General features: G+C 35.1%; 1 long non-coding RNA gene across 1 annotated transcript in view; it reads left to right on the forward strand.

Annotated features, from left to right (window-relative positions):
* LOC136796481 (uncharacterized) overlaps positions 1-2,859 on the forward strand; it is a 231,045-nt gene extending 228,186 nt beyond the window's left edge. Inside the window, exon 4 of the long non-coding RNA XR_010844194.1 lies at positions 2,690-2,859. This is a non-coding gene — a long non-coding RNA (uncharacterized lncRNA). The remainder of the gene's footprint in view (positions 1-2,689) is intronic.
* Positions 2,860-9,076: the final 6,217 nt, after the last annotated feature.

Consider the following 9,076-nt stretch of genomic DNA (forward strand, 5'->3'; position numbering starts at 1 on the left):
TGTGAGGAATCAATAATAAATACATCTAGCCTGGTATCATTGGACTGAGTATGATGTGTGGATTGGTAGGGAACAATATAAAGGTTTAGGGAGAAAATTATGTCCATAAGGTATGATCGATCGGGAGAGTCTGTGAGAAGGTTCGTGTTGAGATCACCTGCGATTATTATGTTTTGGAAGAGAGGAATATATGAAAGGAAGGAGGATTCATATGCATCATCAAAACGAACTCGAGGTGGGCGATAGATAACAATATAGAGGAGGGAAAAGGAGCATGACGTAAGTTGTACAAAAATGTATTCCAGATGAGGCGTGTTAAGGGAGGGAGACTTTAAAAGGACTTTGGCTCTCAGGCTGTCGAGAACATAAAGAGCAACTCCACCACCAGTACGGTCTATTCGGTCATGACGAAGGAGGGTATAGTTGGGGATGGACATAGAGGAAGTTGGGATATTGGGTTTAAGCCACGTTTCTGGGACTGCAATGGTGTGGTAGAAATTTTGGAGGAAGTAATCGAGAAATTCGTCATAATTTCCCGGAAGGGATTGGGAGTTATCATGACAGGTTGTTAGGATGTAGTCATGTAGGACTAAAGGAAAGAGTGTGAAAAAATGAGTAGTGGATAAAATTTATTTATTTATTAAATTGAGAATATATTGGAATGGATGCTTGGGTTAATATCAAGGGAGAGGGTAAATTCACTATTTGCCAAATATATGAGCTCCAACAACTCATACAAAAACAATGTCCGTACCTGGCAGAATAGAAATGGCTTTTTCCACATCCATTAGTAGTTCGAAGGAGAGATTTAAGTCATTTTCTCGTAGCAGCCATCTAGTTTTGTAATAACTTTTTTTTCCATTCCTAAGGCTAAGTTCCCTGCCAGCACTGTAGCGGAAAAGCCCCCGGACACTGATGTTGCAGCCTTTCAACGGATCGAGGTGCTTGTGAACCACTCTCCCTAAATTCCGATTACGAAACCTCAAGCTGGATAAGCTAGAACTCATAGTATTGGTTACTAGTTTACAACCAATCGATAGAGATTGACATGTGCTACCATTAGTATTTATTTATCACCCTACCCTGCCTATTAGACAATACGGGTGTTCGCAGCAGTGGGTACAACTCATTTATGACAAACATTTACATAGCTGTGCAGCTTGCTCTTGCTACAAAATATATCTTGCTCTCCTTCAGAGGCCTTGCTGGTGTAGCTTATTCTCTCCTACCCAGGGAGAAGTGAGTAGTGCCCACAGCTTCCAAGACATGTGCTACACATTGAAACTTAAACGAGAATTTTAGCTTCACCGTTTCAAAAATTATTTAACTAGGAAAATGTAAGGACAGTTGTGGTGTGCCTCCCTCTGTTGCGAATAGTGCGTTACAGACCTACCTTAACGTAATATATTATTTAATTGTTAGTTTCGCAGTAGTATAACTCGATTTTATAGTCATTGGATTTTTGGATTGCAGGCAATGCAGGCACTGCAGTAGCAAATTCATAGTTGTATTTATTAAAAAAAAATCTTTATCCTGAAGCTATTTTGAAACAAGAATGATAAAAGTTAACAAAGAATATATGTTCCGATCAATTAGGCTGGAAATTATTGCATAACATGATAATTTACCCGTTTCATTTAGAAGTTGCTTCTTTTTCCATGTTTACGACAAGTGAAACCACGACTTTAGTCTTCTTTATTTTCGCGGTTTTATTCATAAATCCCGAATTAATAAGTTTATTTATATTCATAAGTTGTAAATGGGTTTTTAAATGTTAACAAGCCTGTTAATCTTTTACTTGATGTTTAAAATTGTGTTTCTCGTCTACATTGATAAACTAAGATGTTATGATTCATAAAACAATACATAAATCATATAAAAAGTATGTATTTACCAATTTAAAATAAGGTAGATCTCGATTGTTCGGATAAACTGTACTAACAAAAAAAATATGGATATTCATCGATTGTATATGCATTTTGTTTTTATATGTTAATAATTGATGGAATGCATGACTGTACTTGAACATAGGTAATGGATTAGAATGATCATGTAGATGTCACTACAGAATTACATGCTCCATATAACTATAATTAAATATTTACTATAGATATTAAACATTTACCAACTCTTTGTTCATGCATATCGGTTGTTATCCATCAACATGAGTAGCTCTGCTTTCTAATGCACTGCAGTGGTCCGGATTATCCTGTACACATCTTCCCTCATCAATATCAACATCCACTGCTGGTAGGATGGAGTTGTAGCCATTTCAGTTTAAATTATACATGAGACTGTAGTGCTCTTTGGTATCAGCATTCCTCTCTAAAAGAATACTTTGGAATTCCAATATTTTGCACAAGATTCCGCTCTAATTTAAGCCTCTATTTATTTTTATTTATGTTATGAACTATTTATTTGTTACCATTGCGATGTTTTAATTTGGGGGGTAGCTTTTATTTAAAACGCTTTCAACAAAATAGGGTTGCCCATGCAATTTTTGAATATATGGATAAATAAAAAAAAAGTTCATGGAATCATTTCAGAATACAATCTTCCGATTCATACTTGTTCATTTGATAAATGTTGTGGGTACATATACCTGAGCTGTTGGCCTTTATCTTGGCCTAGCAAATTTGGTATTATTTTATTATTATTGCTTTTTTCTATTAATTATTTCCTTCTACAGGTAAAAAGGAGAGTCTTACTGCAAGAGGTGCGGCTGAGATGTGGTACTCCAGCTTCGACGAGTACCAAAGGCTGACCGAACCGACTTTCGACAACAACACAGTGGTCAACAATACGGTACAACTCGGAGGCACTGCTTTCCTCCATTGCAGGGTTAGAAATCTCGGCGAGAGAACGGTGAGTCCCATATTTATTCCATCTTAAGCCAAGTACTTTTTTAGGAGTCCGGATTTCTTTTTAATAAATCTACGACAAAAACATTTCAATAATCTACTTTTTCTCTGAACTATTTATTTTAAAAACACATCCAAAGTTTTGGGTCAAAGGGTATTCTCAAGGAGACAACCTATAGAATTTGTTTTAATACCGATATTTTTTAATGTACCTTAATTATTGATGTCATAATGTCTTCAATTGTTGTTTTTGCAAGCTAATTGCCCATTAGACATTCATAACAGTTCCAAACAATCTTTTTAGAATGATTATTCACTTACAAACTTTATGATTCCAATACAAAAACAATTTAAAAGAGAGTTAAAAATATTGAAAATTGAACAAAAAAAACTATCACATCCAGTGGAAATGTATAACTCAAAACAAAAGTGCCCCAGATGCCTCCTCAGAAACCTTCAGTTACTTAATTTATTGTTTTAAATAAGTTACTTTTCTTAGTAGTGAACATTATAGGATACCTATAATATTAATGAACGCTAAACCGATATGTTAACGTCTGAGGAGTAGACCGTAGCGTTGGTAGAAGCATTGCGTCTAGGCTGATCTGGTAGATTTGGGTTTGGGTGGACAGATGAATGTAGAGAGCGATTTTGTGGTATCGGCATCGAACATTCAGGTTCAATAAGCCTTTATTATTACTATTAAATAAGTTACGTGCGAACTTATGCCGTAAAACACAAATATAATCAATTACTTTCTTTGAAAAACTTCATCTAGTCCTACTTCGGCCTTCTTACTTCTGTCTTCTGTATTTCTCCTGCTCCTTTTCGTTCTGCAACTACTCGTTCCAAAATGGGGCGCCGCCTTTTGGAAATTTTATTTCCTCATTGGCTATCTGTCTCCAAGACCACTAGGTGAACGTCTCTCCTAGGCGCTGAGAGGGGATGGAAACTTCTGACGAATAATCGCTTTCGGTCTCTACCTAACTTACTGGATTTACTGGGAAGGAACCTTTCCATCTGTACCCATTAACCACCTGAACCGAAGTATCCTGTGTTGACAGATATCATACCCGGCACACGTATGACAAGGCGTGTGGCAAACACTTTTATAATATCAATAATTCTTAACACATCAATACATATCAGAACAAACATATAAAAATGCAGATATACATCCAATACACCCATTAAAAATGTGATACATATATAACCTTAACATGAATTAAACAGCAAAAGTTTATTGACAATAAAACATACTGCAGACTCATTACAAATTGGCCAAAGTCCCAAAAATTATATTTCCTTTTAAAAAACATTAAGAAAGAAATCCAGTCAGACTAATAGTTTCATTCCGTAAGTCCCCAACATACGAGTTGCCAAAATAGCTATCCGATATATAAAAACACATTTCCACTAACAAATATATTGTTAAATACCCGTTTGAATTCCAGAAGAATATCACCAGCATTCAAATTTTACAAGGGTACTAAATCGTCTCTTTAGGTGCATCATTAATGTTTATTAATGAAAAGCAATTCATCAAACAACTAGCTAAATGCATAGATATAGAATATTTTCAAGTTAAGGAAATATTCTAAATCCATAAAGTCGGATGCAGCGCGAAAATTATCATTACCTAAACACACACAAAAAAAACAGCCAAAAATAAAATAGTGGATTTTCTGTTAGCAAATGGGCACCGTCATAAACTTGTTTGCCAATTACTAAAAGAAATAATAATACTGACACAACTAAGTCCCAAACATCCAACATTAAAAGGGAATTACACAATTCCTTACATACCACTGCTCTCAGAAAGGACATTATAACCCTAAAAAAAATCTTTCCTTCAGAGGTACACATCTGTTCAAAATATAGGGTAAATTTAGGGAATTGTTACGTACTTTTGCCTCTGAGAAACAGTAATATTTTTTTAGTTATTCTATTTTCTTACTTTAATTATGATAATTATTTAGGTTTAATATATTAAGTATAATGTATTACGAAACTTATTGGTAAAAAATATATATCATATAAACAGCATCATATATATGAAAGTTCGACAGAAATGTAAGCTGAATGTGAGATAAATTTACAGGAAATTGAAAGCACATTGATCTCATGCGGAGGGGGGGGGGAGTAAATACATTTTGCTGAAATATTGAAGTTAGGATTGTAATGTAATTACAGTTTCTCATAATTCCATATCCCATATTGTTCACATAGAATTTTATGTTTATTCACCAGGCTCAGGGGTATGTGCCTGTATCTGGAGATGTATTTTTTTATTTTAACATTATTTTGTATTGAAGAGATTGGCTTATAATCTGTTTTGTAAATTTTAGCTTTATTTTGTTTAAAAAATTGATTAAACTTAATACATAATTATTAATCTTGGGTTTAGAAAGGACCACTTTAAAACCCGACAAATGTTATTTTTTAAAAAAGATGAGTAAGTTATATCATGAAAAGTATTCCGACGTTTCGGCTTTTTAACTTTCTTTAACTTTGACTGCTTTGAAAGCAGATGTATATGAACAAATTTAGTCTTAAGACTTTTCTTTATTTATTAAAAAACATATATATTTCTTTCACAAAATTCATGATTGAAATTTTGTTTTTTACATTACACTGCAATCATCTCCAGTGGATAAAAATTGATGACAGATTCTCCGTATAAGAATGTATTTACACTATTAAAAAAATAACGGATTTTTGAAAAAAAGTTAACATATTCAAACAGGTACTTCCAAGAGTAATATTTTGTTATATTAAGATGATGGTTGTTCATACTTGATATAACTTTGGAATATGGCCGCAATAAAAAGGCCAAAACGTCAACATTATTTTTTGATTTAAAGTTTTATCTAGTTATATCTCAAAAAGAAAAACTATAAACCAAAAATATAAATCATTTTAAACGCGGTGTGACAATAATTTCCTTCTTTGGCCTAGCTAGAGACAGGAGAGTAATTAGTTAGTTTAAGACAGGATTGTTAAAATTAGTTACAAATTTATAACTGTAAATAGTGATACAGTGGAAGATGGCTCACCCCAGTACTCCCTATCACCACCAATCAGAATGACTGAATCCACAGTTATTTCAATGGATGGGGGAGTTGAGACTACCCAGCACATTGCCAACATAGTGCAGACAGGATCAAGTGTCATATTGTCCTCTACACCGGGTATGGGAGTTGTAAATACACACGTCCCCATGGTCTTGGGGAGCCTACAGACCCAGCGAGAGACCGGAAGATGACAAAAACTGGCAAGTTGCCCGGGGGAAGGACCCCGACCTACATTCGATAAGAAGGCTAATGAGTTTGCAGACATCTTTGATATATTCAGAAAAGTGAAGAGCTGAAGATCCCACAGAACCCAAAACCAGGTCTTCACAACCAATAACCATATCTCCTGTGAAAAACAGCATGTCGCCTCATTCAAAAATTGTAAAGTAAGAATAGGTCTGCTCACTGCAACGAGGGCAAATAGACAAGCGACTGCAACTACTTCATCTGAGACCAACTAAAGGCAATCTAGCCGACTAGTTCGCTTTCAACTACGTACTCCGAACAACACCATCGCAGCCCACGACACAACCTCTGACTCAGCCGTATACACCTGCCCAGCCAAATTTTACAAAGGATAACTCGGTTCTGACATCCCTCGTTGAGAAAATGTGCTCAAGAATGGATCAAGTGATGACGGTGGTGATGACTCTCCTCAACGCAAATGACCAAAATTATTGAATTACTAATAACTATAATATCCGAGGCTTTCCATCGAAGTTGGCTGAAGTTGAAATATTACACACAATCAGTAGGTGGCCCTGTCTGACATGATGCTCGCCGCATGAACACAAGTGCACTTCAGAGTCTACACCACATCCCGGGAGGCTTGCTCACCCTAGTCTACGGAAAATGTACTCATTCTAATTAGACATGATGTCTCATCCAGGCTCATAATGAATCTTGTGGAGCCGACCAATGAGACAGATATGGTCACCGTGGACTTCCGTCTTATATATCGCTTCAAATTCACATGTGTCTACAGGCGTCCTCGGACATGTCTCGCTTCGATGAAATTAATGCTGCAGCATGCACAGAAAAAAACCGGTCTTTGGTCCTTGGAGATCTCAATGCCTGTCACACTACCTGGCTGTGTAGCAGTAACAATCCTATGGGCTCATATACATACAAATATACCAAAAAGTACCTACTCCACAAGGCCGATTGGGAAGGATACATGTCCAGTATCGGAGAAACTCTATCTGTGGTTACGCCGCTACAGACATCGGAGGAGGTGGATGCAGCGGTGGAGGTCATCACCACCACTATCCAAGATGCAGCAGACATGACCATCCCCAAGTTTACGCCATAGGCCAACGCTATCAGGAAACCGCCAAAGCACATTCTCGCCCTCATCGGTTTTAGACATTTACTGTGTTAAATAAATCTTAGAAAAAACATTTGAAAAGAAAAATGTCTTTACATCACCGTGGGTCATTAATGGGGTCCTTCTTGGCGATTGTTCTTGTCCTCCTGGAGGTTGCTCCAACAGATAAGTACTTCTGAGCCGGCGAATAGACACAAGGTGTCATTTGTAGATCTGCAGTATAAAAACTACATAGCGTGGATTTGTTTTGTTTTTTAAAACATCTGTTGCATAATCGATTACTAATCATTTGTTGGCCGCAACAATAAGTGCTCATTTTTGATAGTGTGAATTGGGTAAGACATAAAAAAAAACAATGTGATACTTTGTATTTACTAATTATTTTTAATTATTAATTTTGCATTGAAGTATGATTTCGTCTGCTCTTCGAAAGTCTCCTCGGTTTAAATATTAACTTCTAATCTTCTCAAGATCCACTCTCTTCTCATAGTATTTACTTTTTGTCTGTGTGTTGGATATTTTAAATAAATAAACAGATAAAAAGACAAAAATCGTATTAAATAGATATTTTTATCCCCGAAGAATTGTATAATATGGTGTTGGGAAAACAGTAAAGAATATATAAACGACCATTCAGGATTCAAGGCGTAGCAATATGGACTCCGTCGGAAATATGAAAACGTGCGGACCGCTTGTGAAAAGCAGCACAGTGAATGGTAAATATTAGCTGCCTCGGCTCCATAGCTGTTTTAATATCGGCCTGGGATTCCCTCGTCAATCTCCAGCCCTCCAACAATAATGATCCCGTTTATTTATTATTTTTTATTGAATTCTCTTTTTCCGGCGATATTTTTTTTCTTTTGGATGAGACAAGGATATACCATGCTTTGTTTAACGAACCTTAATATAAATTCTTCAAAGTTTTATTTGTAAAAATATTAAAGTGTGCCAGTCAACCCAAACGTCAAATAGGTTTTTGGCTCCAGATTTTGAACTATATATATATATATAACCTATAGAAGAGAAATACCCTATAGTATGAATAATACAAAACCAGCAAGTATAGGTTGGAAGAATTTGCACTACTTTTTTAAATTCACTAAGGACACCTTAGAATCCATCATTGGTATAATTTAAACTTACTTTTGTTAAAGGGAATATTCACAAGAGCCACAATTCGAAAGAAATACTTTTGTATTGTTATTAAAAACAAAAAAAAAATGATGAACTGAACATATATCTAATTATTCCCGTACACACAAATAACTGTGATGAAACGTATTTTTTACATTTTGTCTAGTAAAAGCTGCTCTAAATATTTTAACTTATATTACGTTTTACACTTTTTTGTCAATTGTTATTATACTCTTATTAGTTTAATAACAATTGATGTTTTATTAGATTAAATTAATAAGTATATTTTTATTATTATTATGATTATTGCTTTCTCACTACCATTTGTGGAAAAGCTTGATATTTATGAAAACTAAAAAATGAAAAAAAAAATTATTAAAAGTAATAAGGAGAGCTCGGGGGTGTGGTAAAAATTGAACGAAAAAATGGTACACAACTAATTATTTGCTGACGTTTCGCTCCACTTTGTAAAGCTTCATCAATACTATAAAGATAAAAGTAAATTCAGATAGTCTTAAAAATTACGTAAATATTTATAAAAAATAAGTGAAAATGGGGAGAAAAGGCCGGTTCTGGTACAGGGCTTCGGAGCAATATGGCGGGCCCATTTCTCACCAAAAATGTTAACCTATACGTGCTCTGTCTAGCGAATTTGTTCATTTTTAACTGTTCACCTATTT

Source organism: Halyomorpha halys, unplaced genomic scaffold, assembly GCF_000696795.3.
Source record: "Halyomorpha halys isolate HHAL.00 unplaced genomic scaffold, Hhal_1.1 Scaffold77.1, whole genome shotgun sequence".
Lineage (NCBI taxonomy): Eukaryota > Metazoa > Arthropoda > Insecta > Hemiptera > Pentatomidae > Halyomorpha > Halyomorpha halys.